Genomic DNA, 14,783 nt, shown 5'->3' with positions numbered 1-14,783 from the left:
ATTGCAAAAAAGAAATCCACCAAAACAACTATAGTATGTGAAAGAATTCAAACACACCTCTGTAAAGAGTACATACTATATGACTCCAGTTATATAAAAATCTAGTAAAATGCAAACTGGTGTACAGTGACAAAAAGTGAGCCAGAGATTGCCTGGAGAAGGGACCAGGGTCAGGAAGGAGGAATTTGAAAGAAATAGTAGAAAACACTTGATGGGATGGCTATGTTCAGTATCATGATTACAATAATAGCGTCGTGATTATTGGCATCCTGTATTCAAAACTTACCAAGTCCATGAAGCCAGACATGGTGGTGGTAGTGATTGCCTATAATCTATAGCACTTGGGAGGCTGACTAGGGGAATCATGAGTTCAAGACCAGCCTGTGATACATAGAAAGAATCTCTCTCAGAAAAATAGTGTCTGGGACTCTTCCAGAGGACCAGGTTTGATCCCCAGCACCCACATGGTGGCTCACACCTGTCTGTAACTCTAGTTCCAGGGGAACTCACACCCTCTTCTAGCCTCTTCAGCACTAGACATGCATGTGGTGCACATACATACATGCAGGCAAAATATCTTGCGGTGCATGCCTTTAATATCAGCACTAAGGAGGCAGAAGCAGGAGAATCTCTGTGAATTTGAGGTCAGCCTGGTCTACATACCAAGTTGTAGGACAGCCAGGGCTACATAGGAGACTCTGTCTAAAAATCAAAGTTACCGGAGTTGCAAATGATTGGGAGCTGCCATGTGGGTGATGGGAATTGAACCCTGGTCCTCTGAAAAAGCGTCAAGTGCTCTTAACCACTGAGTTCTCTCCACTTCCTAACCAGGATTCCTTACAGGAGCGTTGGTGGTGGCGGGGGAAGGTAGCTTAGCAGTTAAGAGCACTTGCTGCTCTTGCAGAGGACCTGAATTCAGTTCCACCAGGCAGCTCACAACATCTGTAACTCCAACTCCGGGGATCTGGTGCCCCTGACCTCTTCAGGCACCTGCACTCATGTGCATGTGCCTATGCACAGACACATGCATACCCATGCAAATCATTAAAAATAAAATAAAATCTTAAAGAATTGGATTTTTTTTTAAGGGATCAACAGATGGCTCTTGGAGTAAAGGCAATTGCCACCAAGGCACCGGACCTGAGTTGTGTTCCTGTGACCTACATGATTTAAGGAGAAAACCGATTCCTTCCAGTTGTCTCTGACCTCCACACACATACAAACATGAATAAAACAGAGTAAAAAAATGTAATCCCTCTCTCCACCAACGCATCTACAATTTTAAATTCATTGAGGCAGGGGGAGGCGTGTATATACACGACACAGCAAGCCTGAGTTCAGAGGAAAATGAGAATTGCCTTCCCCCAGCAAACTCAGGTTGGCAGGCTGGCCAGCAAAGCCATTGTCTGCCGAGCCCACTCGCTAGTCCAGCCACTAGTAATACTCTATAAATCCTTGGGAGACTGTGGCCTCATAAGCCCCTCTTCCTAGAAACTATTATAACCATAAATCCTAGAGAAGGGGCATGGCCTCATGAACCCTTAATGTCAACTGTTTCATAGTTCATGAGGGCAATGGGGCCACCGAGATGGCTTAGATGGTAAAGGTACTTTCTTTCTTTCTTTTTCTTTTTTTTTCGAGACAGGGTTTCTCTGTGTAGTTTTGGTGCCTGTCCTGGATCTCGCTCTGTAGACCAGGCTGCCCTCAATCTCACAGAGATCCGCCTGGCTCTGCCTCCCGAGTGCTGGGATTAAAGGCACGTGCCACCGCCGCCCAGCTAGTAAAGGTATTTTCTGACAAGCCTGAGGTTTGACTTCTGAGATCCACATAATGGAAAGAGAAAATCAGCTTCCTAAGATATCTTCTGAAGTCCACACACATGCAGTGGCACACGTATGCAAAAACAATAAATGTAATAAGTTTTTTGTTGTTGTTTGTTTACTTTTGAGACAGGGATTCTCTGTGTAGCCCTGGATGTCCTGGAACTCGTTCTGTAGACCAGGCTGGCCTCAAATTCAGAGATCCGGTAAAGGCAGGTGTCACCACCATCCTGGCTTTGAAATAAGTTTTTAAAGAGGGCAACAGGCTTAGCCATGCCCAAGGACAGGGTTCCACAGCGAACCCCCTCCCTTGCTGACATCCTCAAGTGATGCAAGATTCACTGCTCAGTCAGTTCTTGCCCTTGTCTCTTGAATCTCAGCTTTTTGACATCATCTGTCCCAGTGAGTCCTCATCTAGCATCCTGGGCCCCATCTCTGAGGATGACCTTGGAACTGCCCATTCCTTCTTAAGTACCCATGCCCGAACATCTCCCAGTCTGGAAGTAGACCTCCATTCCCAGAGCCTTGAACCTGTCATCTAATTGGCATGCCCCCTAAGGTGCTCACCAGGCCCTTCACTGTCCACCTGTCCCCAGCCCTTGGACAATGCCCTAATCCGCAAGGCTCTCACACCCTTGGAGCTAAAAGGTTTCAAGACTCCCTTCTTCGGATTATAATCACCCTGCTACCCATCCACAGGTTCCCAAAAGCTCAAGCCCCAGGTGGGAAGCTGCCCTGTACATCACCTAGACCTGAATATCTCAACCAAAACTGAGCATAGGGGCTGGAGAGATGGCTCAGAGGTTAAGAGCACTGGCTGCTCTTACAGAGGACCCATATTGGTCTATAACTCCAGCTCCAAGGAATCTGACACCCTCTTCTGGGACTCTGCAAACACACATACATACATACATGTAAATAAAAGTAAATTTTTTTTAAACATGGGCAAAGCCAGGTATAGTGGCACGCACATGTAATCCTAGCACTCAGGAGGCTGTCCGGAAGATTGCTATCAACTTGAGGCAAGCTTTGGCTACAGAGTAAGTAAGACCTTGTATCAAAAGAAGAAAAAAATAAAAAGACTGAGCAGAGTAGTGGGTCCAGTGTGTCTTCCCTCACACATGGTCAGGCCAAAAATGCAAGGCAAGGGATTGCAAGACTAAAAGCAGGGACTGTTCAAGCCCTTGTCATCTGACAACACCTTGGCTCTGATAGCTGAACCGGAGAGGTTGTTTGGCCAGCTAGTATACATGGCGGGACACAATGTGTCCATGCCACCTAATGAAATAGTCACTGACCCATGGGCGTAAGCTGACTGAGACCAGCGAGGTTCGTTAGCATTGGTGCTCTGAGCAGGTCTATGAGCTTCTGATTTCCCCGGTTTCTTCTGTAAAGTGGTGGCCATAGGCCATCTTACTGCAGCTCCATTATTCCTTCTCGGACAGTCTCACTGTGCCCAAGTGCACCTTCCAAGTCCCCAAATTAGCCTTTGACAAAACAAGGGGGGGCTCGTTCCTCCACCGGTGGTATCTCATCCCACCCCCATGCTCTCAGAGCCTCCAACTCACCTCCATTACGTTATTCTTCAGGGTACCTGTCCTACTTACTTTTTTAGTCCTCCAGCCCCGTGATGTTCAGGACCCCCCAAACATCCTGTGGTCTCCAAAACTCCAAGGAAGGGTACTCCCCACCCCAACCCGACCATATCATTCCAATTCCTGAGTAGAGACCGCGTTAAGGAAACATTTACTGAGTGCCTGCTGTATACAAAGATCTGATGGAATGCAGAATGTCCTGAGAAAACGTGGCCTCCCATTTTGCATGCCAATTTTTGGTTGTCAAAGCTCAGAAAGTGCTCTAACTTCTCTGTATCTCAGTTTCTGCTTCCTGTGCTTGGAATAACAATATCTCAAGAGTGGAAAGAGGCACCTGATCCAGGCTCCTCAGTTAAGGGGGGGTAGCACCTGAGGCCAAATGAGTCCCAGTGTTCCTGCGGGCTCCCACACAGGTCTCCTTGCTGGCAGCCAGGTAGAGCATGAGTTCCAGCTCCAGGCATGGGACAAGTCAGCCTCAGTGTCTAGACCTGAGCAGGCTACCAGATGACTGGCTACATCTTTACTCAAAACATGTCTCAGGTGGCTATATGTCCACTGGGGAGACTACCAGTCATATCCCCATGCAGGGAGTGCCAGTGCCTATGATGAGCAGAGGAGGAACTATGTGGGCCAAAGAAAGAAGAGGGCCTGTCCCTATCACCCTTGCCCTGGCCTATCTGCTATCACCTTTTCTGTCCTATGGGTGGTAAAATATGATTCTGTTCGCCAACCAGCAAAGGCAAGAACAGGTGTCCAGCACCAGTTGCTGGGCTCCAGGCCTCTTAACCACACCAAAACCCACAGCCAAGCACAAGACAAAACGAGAGACGATAGGGAAGATGTTCTAGGGAATCCCTTCGGAGATAGATGTTCAGGGAGGGGCCAGCCCAGGTCACTCTGGGTACCAGGGCATGCAGGATCTGTAGTGAACTGGTAGAAGAATGGAGGGCTTCTGGACTCCTGTGGAGGGGAAGCCTGGAAGTACTTGGGCTTTGCTGGGAAAATGAGGCATCTTAGGGAACTTCTGGGGGTAAGCAGGGGTTATTAAGACTATCTGAAGGAGCCAGGTGTGGTGTGCACGCCTTTAATCCCAGCACTCAGGAGACAGAAGCAAGCAGATCTCTAAATTTGGGGCCAGCCTGGTCTACAGAGCTAATCCGGGACAGCTAGGGCTACACAGAGAAACCCTGTGTCAGGAAGAGAAGAGAGAGAGAGAGAGAGAGAGAGAGAGAGAGAGAGAGAGAGAGAGAGAGAGAGAGAGAGAGAGAGAACTCAAAGCAAAGCAAAATAAATAAACCACAACAAAAAACGTCTGAAGAATAAATCAGGGATTCTCAGACCTGGAGAGGATGGAAGTAGGTAGGCCTTGTTTTCTGGGAATATCTGGGAGAAGCAGGCACCACCCCCACCCCCACTCTCCCCCCACATCACACCACCACCACCACCACCACCCCGTAAGCAGAATCTGACATCTCTAGCTACTAAAGAATAGAGAGGGAGCTCTAGAAATAATTCATTGAGTGTAAAGTTATCCAAGATTTTTTTTTGAGACATCTCATACAGCCCAGGCTGGCCTAAAACTTATCTATAGTTGAGGAAGGCCTCAACTTTTGAATCTTTTGCCTCTGCCTCCAGAGCGCCAACATTACAAGCTGGTGCCGGTACACATAGTTTTACCCAGTCCTGGGACCAAACTCCTATTATCGTGCATGCACTCTCTAGAGCAAGTGACCAATCCAACCCGCCAGCTTCTAGATCTACTGGTTGCTGCATTCGGGCCGTCGGAGGTTTAGGAGCTGGTATGCTGTTAGACGCCACATTGCACCCAAGCCTCCGATAAGTACAGTGACAGGGATCGGAGCCTCTCCTGGGTCTGGGTCAGAGTACAGGGGCATTCTGCAGATGAGTCAAGAGGATGTGATTTGGGAAAGAAAGCGTAAGAGGGAGTTTTGAAGGGGAGAGACCTTGGGGTTATTCTAGTGTGTTCCACATATTCCTTAGGGTTTCTGTGAGAGGGGATCCTCAGAACATTTGTTGAGCCGGGTGCTCAAACCTGTGATTCTAGCACTCAAAAGGCTGATGCAGGAGGGAGAATGGCCACTGCTAGTTCCAAGGCAGCCTGGGTTACAGTGAAACCCTGTCTCATAAACAGGAGAGTGGCGGGGAGAGGCAGGAAGAAGGAGGAGGGGGAATTCATTATGGGTGCTGAGCTGGATGATAATTCAAGCTAGTGGGGATTCATAGTGTGGTGCCATACTCCTGTAATCTCAGCACTTGGGAGGGTGAGTCAGGAGGTTCCTGAGTTCAAGACCAGCCTGAGCTAGATAGTGAAAAGCTGTCTTAAAAGAAAAAAGAATGTGGAGCTGCAATATGGCTCAACTGGTAAAGGCACTTGCTGTCAAGCCTGAGAATCTGAGTTCGATTCCAGGGGCCCACATGGTGGAAGAAAGGGGGAAAACATATACTGTGGCATACACCCATACAGATATACATGCACTAAATAGATAGACAGACAGATAGATAGATAGATAGATAGATAGATAGATAGATAGACAGATAGATAGACAGACAGATAGATAGATAGATAGACAGACAGATAGACAGAAAGATAAATGAAATGAAATGTAAAAACAACAACAAGAACGAAAACAGGGTGAGGTGCTTCAAATGTCATTCCTGAGAGGCAGAGCCTGCAAAGTGCTAGGCTTTGACCGCATTGTGAGCAGAGCTTGAAAGATGAGAAATGGAGTGACCCTAGAGGGCTGGCCTGGATGTTCAGGAGCCAAATCCTGGAGGAACAACCTCCAGAGTTGTCCTTAGGGCATTATTTGAGGCGGGGTGGTCTGGGTATTACTAGGGGCAGGTAGGAAAGTCTGGAGGATTAGTCAAATAGCTGACCAGGATTATTTGTTAAGAAGACGGAGCAGCCAGGAACTGTGGCTCACAACTGTAACCCTAGCCCCTGAGAGGCTCGGGCAGGAGATCAGTGCAATTTCCATGCTGGTCTAAGTTACATAATGAGTTCCAGGTGAGACCCTGTCTCAAAAAAAAAAAGAGAGAAAGAAAAACAAGAACAAAATAGCAAAGAAGAGGAAGAAAGAGGAGAAGGAGCAGCTTTGAGGAATATCTAGCCTCAGGGCTGAAAGAGTTAACTAGTGTAGGAGACCTGGATGTCAGCAAATAACCATATAATAATAATAATAGGAGGAGGAGGAGGAAAGAGAGAGAGAGAGAGAGAGAGAGAGAGAGAGAGAGAGAGAGAGAGAGAGAGAAGGGAAAAAGAAAAAGGCTGAGAGCAAAATGTTAATTTGATGGTGGGACCTCCTAAAGGCTTCCTTGGTCTCTTTTGCCACTCTAGACATCATCAGGCTGGACTCTGAAGGACATTTTGTCATGGATAATGACCCATCCCAAGACCCGTCTGCCTCTCAGGCAGAGGTTCTGGGATGGTAAATACTAATAGCCCTAAGGCATGAAGACCTTCATTATGTTTGGGAGCTGTTCTCTAACGGTTCCTGGTGCTGGAGGAGGGGGTGGAAGACGATGGGAGTGGAAGGAGGGGCCTGGACCTGGCCAGCCTGGAAATCCAGCACAAGCCCTGAGTTCACAAGAATCAGATAGCCAGGTATGGTGATGCAAGCCTGTAACCCTAGCACTCGGGAGCTGAGCCAGAAGAATTACCAAAAGTCGAAGGCCAGCCTTGACTACAAAGGGAATCTGTGCCAGAAAACAAAAAGCAAAAAGTAAACAAGAAAAAAAAAACTCTCAGTATTAACAGCTATGTAAGCTATTGACTGATAGGTAGAGAGGAACACTTAGAGTCTCCCTAGTGTTTAATATTTTACTTATTTTGTGTGTGTGACTGTTTTGCCTTCACTTATGTATATGCATCATGTGAGTACCTGGTGCCCTTGTAAGTCAGAAGGCATTGAATCCCCTAGAATATAGATGATTATAAGGCACCGTTATAATCTGGGTCTCTTGAAAAAGCAACAAATGTTCTTTAACTGAGCCATCTCTCCGGCCCCATCTCTAGTGTTTTTTAATTTAATTAAATCAATGAATAAATTTGGCATGTGCTTGTATGGGTGTGCTCATGTTATGGATTACCCGTGGAGCTCAGAGACAACTTTTGGGAGTCAGTTCACTCCTTGTGCCATGTCGGTTCCAGGGATCAAACTCAGTTGATCAGGCTTGGTGACATGTAACTGAATCCATCTTTCTGAACCTATCACTAATATTTTTTAAAAGATGTATTAATTTATTATGTTTACGGTGTTGTGCCTGCATGCCAGAAGAGGGCACCAGATTTCATTATAGATGTGGTTGCTGGGAATTGAACTCAGGACCTCTGGAAGAGCACCCAATGCTCTTAACCGCTGAGCCTTCTCTCCAGCTCCCACTAATATTTTTTAAGAACTGAAACAAGCGGGGTGGTGGTGGCACAGGACTTTAATCCCAGCACTCTGGAGGCAGAGGCAGGTGGATCTCTCTGAGTTTGAGGCCAGCCTGATCTACAAAGTGAGTTCCAGGACAGCCAGGGCTACACAGAGAAACCCTGTCACGAAAAAAAAAATATTTTATGTGCCTGATGCCTGGAAGGGAGGCCAGAAGAGAGCATTTGATTGCCTGTGTGATGGTCATTCTTGGTTGTCAGCTTGACTACATCGGGAATTAACTAAAACCCAAATGGCTGGGCAGACTTGTGAGGGGGCATTTTCTTTTCTTCTTTCTTTCTTTCTTTCTTTCCTTCTTTCTTTCGTTGTTGTTTTGTTTTTTCAAGACGGGGTTTCTCTGTGTAGCCCTGACTGTCCTGGAACTCACTGTGTAGACCAGGCTGGCCTTGAAGTCAGAGATCCACCTGCCTCTGCCTCCTGAGTGCTGGGATTAAAAGTGTGTGCCACGACTGTCCAGCTGAGACCCTTTTTCTTTTCTTTTTTTTTTAAAGATTTATTTATTTATTATGTATACAGTGTTCTGTCTGCACATATCCCTGCAGGCCAGAAGAGAACACCAGATCTCATTACAGATGGTTGTAAGCCACCATGTGGTTGCTGGGAATTGAACTCAGGACCTTTGGAAGAGCAAGCAGTGCTCTTAACCTCTGAGCCATCTCTCCAGCCCCCCCTTTTTCAAAAAAGAAGAAAGAAAGGAAAGAAGGAAGGAAAGAAGGAAGGAAGGAAGGAAGGAAAATAAAAGTCAGGCATGGTGGTACCCCCTTGTAATCCCAGCTTCTAAAGAGGCTAAGGCAGGCAAATTCCAAATCAGCCATTTGGGCTGTATAGCAAGGATCTGTCATCCCAATAGCAAAATAAAAACAAAAAGCTAGTAAAGAAACAAACCTTAAAACAGTAAGTTAAAAAGAAGAAGACAGCTTAATGTGTCATAATCCCAGCACTCAGGAAACTGAGGCAAGGGCATTTTCAATGCATAGTAAGTTCGAGAGCAGCCTGAGCTCCATAAGGTGACAGTGTCTCAAAACCACCCACAAAAAAGCCAAATGTATTGATTCATTCCCATAAATCCACATAAGGTAATTAAAAATGGAATTTTTTAAAGAGAAAAAAAGCGTTTGAAGCCAGGCATAGGGGCTCATGCTTTTAATTCCAGCACAGAGGCAGGTGAATCTCTGTGAGATTGAAGCCAGCCTGGTCTACAGAGTGAGTTTCAGGACAGCCAGGACTACACAATGAAAGCCTGTCTCAAAAAACAAAAACAAACAAGCAAATAAACATCAAACAAGCAAGAGTTTGAAGAGAAGTACTCTGCATTAATAGGAAATTCTGCTCCCACAGTCCATAAGTTATTAAACAAAAATTCCACTGCACAGTAAGTGTTCCTATGGGCAGGAACAGAGGTCCTGAGGGATAGGAAACCAGTCCCTGATGCTTTTACTAAATGGACACATTGCCAAACTACTTCTTAAATATTTATGTTTATTTTTGTTCATTTATTTTTTGAGACAGGGTTTCTCTATGCAACCTTCACTGTCCTGGAACTCTTTATGTAGCCCAGGCTGGTCTTGACCTCTCAGAGAACCACTTGCCACTGCCTCACAAGTACTGGGATTAAAGGCGTGCATCTATTTGCCCTGCTCTAAATATATATGTTTAAACCCACAGATGTTTTCTAACCTGGGCCTTGGGGAGAGAAACTTCTTTTCACAGTGGGCAGTGGTGAATGCAGAGAAGAGTCTCAGACAGGCCAAAGTGATGAGATTAGGTCACTATTGAATGTTCAGTCTTAAAAGGGACTTTACATCACACACACACACACACACACACACCACGGAACATCAAGGGAGAATGTAAGAGCTTGAAGGATGGGAAGGAGCGTAGTGAAACACTGTCTTTTGGACATGACATGGCTGTTGTACTCATGAGCTCACACGCACAAGACTGAACCTGTCAACAACCCGTCAGGGATGGGGAAGGAGCAGAGTAGGCCCCATCCTCCCTTGGGAACTATACGCAGTTTTTTACCTTTTTTTTTTTTTTTTTTTTTTTTTTTTTTTTTTTTTTTTTTTGGTTTTTCGAGACAGGGTTTCTCTGTGTAGCTTTGCACATATCCTGGAACTCACTCTGTAGACCAGGCTGGCCTCGAACTCCCAGAGATCCGCCTGGCTCTGCCTCCCGAGTGCTGGGATTAAAGGCGTGCGCCACCATCGTCCGGCAGGAACTATAGGCAATTAATGGTTGGTAGGGGAATGGGCGTTATATTCCTCAGTGGTGTACCTTAAGTTGCCCTTGCTCAAGTAAATAGCTCCCGTGCACACGAGCAACCCTAATTAAATGCAGCTTGGCAATGGAAGCGCCTGAAGAGTTGAGCCACACTGAGAGTTTGTGGTCTGAAAAATCCTTCTGCCTGGAACCTTATGGGTATTTGTCTATCTTGTTCTCTTTGTTTCTCACTTTACATATAATGATAACACTTATTTCGTGTTTTGTTTTATTTTCTTCGTTTGTTTCATGTTTGCATGTATGTGGGTGAGTGGGTGCAGCCCGTCCCATGGCACTTGAATGGCTGTCAGAAGACCACTGGTGACAGTCAGGTCTATCTTTCCTTTTTTAATTTTTAAAGATTTATTGATTTTATTTATATGTGCTCTATCTGAACATATACATATATATGTGTATATATGTTTTGATAGATAGATAGATAGATAGATAGATAGATAGATAGATAGATAGATAGATAGATAGATAGAACTAGGTACAACTACATGCCCGAAGAGGGCATCAGATCCCATTATAGATGGCTGTGAGCCACCTTGTGGTTGCTGGGAATTGCACTCGGGACCTCTGGAAGAACTGCAAACGTTCTTAACCACTAAGCCATCTCTCCAAGCCTATCTTTTCATTATGTAGGTTCTGCGGCTTGAACTCAGGTCTTCAGGCTTGGTGGCAAGCACTCTTACCCATTAAGCCATCTAGCTAGCCCTAAATAAAGTTTTTCAAATGCCAATAACCTATGCACCAGAAATAAGACTCATTTTTTCATTATTCACAGTAGGTATGTACCTGGGCTATAAGAATCTTCATTTTAGCCGGGCAGCAGTGGCACACATCTTTAATCTCAGCACTCAGGAGGCAGAGGCAGGCAGATCTCCGTGAGTTCGAAGCCAGTCTGGTCTACAGAGTGAGTTCCAGGGCAGGTACCAAAACTACACAGAGAAACTTTGTCTCAAAAAACCAAAAACAAAAAAATCTTCATTTTAATCCTACCCAGTCTTTTAGATTAGATCATCTCAATTTCTTTATGTTATTTTCTCTATCTGACCACAGTGAGGCTTTGATGTGTTTCTTCTGCACTCCTGAAAACATACTTTAATATTACTGAATGTCTAGGTCAGTGTTCTATTGCTGTGAAGAGACACCATGACCACAGCAACTCCTGATAAAGGAAAGCATGTAATTAGGACTCGCTTACAGTTCAGAGTTTTAGTCCATCCACGGTCATCATGGCAGGAAGCATGGTGGCATGCAGGCAGACATGGTGCTGGAGAAGGAGCTGAGAGTGCTGCATCCAGATCCACAGGCAGCACTGTGGACAGAGCCACTGGGCCTGACTTGAGCATCTGAAACCCCAAAGCCCACCCCCAGTGACACACTTCCTCCAACAAGACCACACCTCCTCCAACAAGGACATATTGCTAATCCCTCTCCGGTAGTGCCATTCCCTGATGACTAAGCATTCAAAAATATGAGCCTATGGGGGCCGTTTGTATTCAACCACCACCTTGAATGATAACTAAATAAAAACGTTGAAATTTTTCTGTGTTAAAAAGTGATTATGAGCCAGGCATGGTGACACATGTCTTTAATACCAACACTCGGAAGGCAGAGGCAGACTGAGCTCTGTGAGTTTGAGGCCAGCCTGGTCTACATAGTGAGTTCCAGGACAGTCTTACTACGTAGAAAGAACTTGTCTCAAAAACACAAAACAAAAAAGTGATTATTTTTAGGACTAAGATCAAAGCAAGACCTTTTTAGTAAGGTTGATTTATTTACTTTTGGTTTTAGTTGTTATATAATTGTACATGCTTAGAGAATGCAGTCTTCAGGTATGTTTGCAATGTTGGACAAATAAGTAAAGCTAATCAGCAACCCCCCAAAAAAGTTCAGGATTCAGGCCTGGTGATGCATGCCTATAATCTCAGTATTTGGTAGAGGCAGGAGAATCGGGAGTTCAAGGCAAGCCTCAGCTATATAGTGAGTTCAAGGTCAGCCTTGGCTAAAAGAAACCCATTGCAAAAAAAAATTTTTTTTTTTTTTTGGTTTTTCGAGACAGGGTTTCTCTGTGTAGCTTTGCGCCTTTCCTGGAACTCGCTTTGGAGACCAGGCTGGCCTCGAACTCACAGAGATCCGCCTGGCTCTGCCTCCCGAGTGCTGGGATTAAAGGCGTGCGCCACCACCGCCCGGCGCAAAAAAAATTTTCATCCCGAAAAAAAGTAATAAGACGTATTAACATCGTCATGGCTCTGATTCATGATCAGAAGAGCATATCATCTCTGAAATTCGTCTTTAATTTTATTTTATATATATGAATAGTATGCATGTGTATCATGCATATGTCTGGTGCCTGTGGAGGTCAGAAGAGGACAATGGATTTCTTGAACTAAAGTTAGCATGGTTGTGAGCCACTATTGGGTGCTGGGAATTGAACCCAGGTCCTCCGCAAGAGAAATAGGTGCTCTTAACTGCTGACCATCTCCCTAGCCCCATCTCTGAAATTCTTGTCTCAAACTCATAATCTCAGTCTAATTATGAAAAGTTATCATACCAACCCATATTGACATTATGTTCTTCAAAATAACTGAGCTGTACTTTTCAAAAATCGGTAAAGACGAGCCGGGCGGTGGTGGTGCACGCCTTTAATCCCAGCACTTGGGAGGCAGAGCCAGGCGGATCTCTGTGAGTTCGAGGCCAGCCTGGGCTACCAAGCGAGTCCCAGGAAAGGCGCAAAGCTACACAGAGAAACCCTGTCTCAAAAAACCAAAAAAAAAAAAAAAAAATCGGTAAAGACAAAGGCTATCACAGATTGCAAAAGACAAAGGAGGCATACAATTATTTTGCAGCGTATGAGATACTAGATTAGATCCTGGAAGGGAAAAAGGACAATAGTTTAATTAACAGAACTGCACCCAGGGCTAGAGGTGTGGTTCAGTGATTAAAAAGAAATAGCATTACACAAATGTTAATCTCAGGGTTTTTTTTGTTTGTTTGTTTGTTGTTTTTTGGTGTTTTCGAGACAGGGTTTCTCTGTGTAGCTTTGTGCCTTTCCTGGATCTTGCTCTGTAGCCCAGGCTGGTCTCAAACTCACAGAGATCCGCCTGGCTCTGCCTCCCGAGTCCTGGGATTAAAGGCGTGCACCACCACTGCCCGGCAATCTCAGGTTTTTGATAATTTATAATACTGTTACAGAAAATATCCAAGGTTATTTAGGTAAAAAAGTATATGGGAGCTGGATGTGATGGCACATTCCTTTAATCCCTGTACTTAGGAGGCAGAAGCAGGCAAATGTCTGTGAGTTCCAGGCCACTCAGAGCTTATAATGAGACACTGTCTAAAAAAGGGGGAGGGAGGAATTTCAAATAATAGATATTCTGAAACCTGCCTGTAGCATGAATCTTAAAAGTTCTTATTAATAAAATCAAACCCGAGGCAGGTACTGGGGTGAAGCTGGAAGATCAGAGAGACAGAACAAGCCACAGCTACCTCACCTGGCCAACTTCTCAGCTGGTCTTGTTTCCTCAGGCTGGAAGCCTCTGTGTCCTCATACCCAAATGGCTCTCAGCTGAACTGTGCTGCTCAAAACCTAAAAGCTTAACCAGCCAAATGCTTAACCAGGCCAAATGCTTCTAGTTTCTGGTCCTCATGCCTTATATATCTTTCTGCCTTCTGCCATCACTCCCTGGGATTAAAGGCTCACTTTCTGGAATTAAAGGCGTGAGTCATGCCTGGCTGTTTCTAATGTGGCCTTGAACTCACAGAGATCCAGAGGGATTTCTGTCTCTGGAATGCTAAGATTAAAGGTGTGAGTGCCACCATTTTCTAGCCTCTGTATCTAGTGGCTGTCTGTTCTCTGACCCCAGATAAGTTTATTAGGATGCACAATATTTTGGGGAACACAATACCACCACACCTGCCCCCAACCACCGCCTATTGTTAAGGCTGGACTTGCAACAACAGTACTGCTCTCACCAAGAAGATAAGAAAGAAAGAAAGAAAGAAAGAAAGAAAGAAAGAAAGAAAGAAAGAAAGAAAGAAAGAAAGAAAGAAAGAAAGAAAGAAAGAAAGAAAGAAAGAGAAAGAGGGAGGGAGGGAGGGAGGGAGGGAGGGAGGGAGGGAGGGAGGGAGGGAGGGAAAGGAAGTTAGAAAGGAAGAAAGAAAGCACCCAGGCAAAGAGGCTTCAGCCCAGAAGGTCCCTGTCCTTTATGTCAAAGACCAGAAGCCATTGCCTCATCCAAAAGCTCAAAAGGGTCAGAAAATTGCAACATAGAAATCTTGTGCTCCAGTGCTGGAAAGATGGCCCCGGGGTTAAGAGCACTGGCTCCTCTTCCAGAGGGCCCAGTTTCAATTTCCAGCAGCCACACAGCAGCTCACGTAGAGTTTGTCTTAGACCCGTGACAATTCCTCCTCCTCTGTAACTCCATTTCCAAAAGACCCGACACCTTCACACAGGCATACGTGCAGGCAGAACACCAATGCATATAAAATAAAAATAAATAAGCCGGGCGTGGTGGTGCATGCTTTTCATCCCAGCACTCGGGAGGCAGAGGCAGATCTCTGTGTTTGAGGCCAGCCTAGACTACAAAGCGAGTTCCAGGACAGCCAGGGCTACACAGAAACCCTCTCTCAAAAAACCA

The sequence above is a fragment of the Peromyscus californicus genome, unplaced genomic scaffold (assembly GCF_007827085.1).
Source record: "Peromyscus californicus insignis strain IS unplaced genomic scaffold, ASM782708v3 Scaffold_10__1_contigs__length_136768540, whole genome shotgun sequence".
In the NCBI taxonomy this organism is placed as follows: Eukaryota; Metazoa; Chordata; class Mammalia; order Rodentia; family Cricetidae; genus Peromyscus; species Peromyscus californicus.
Note: the sequence above shows the minus strand (reverse complement) of the source record.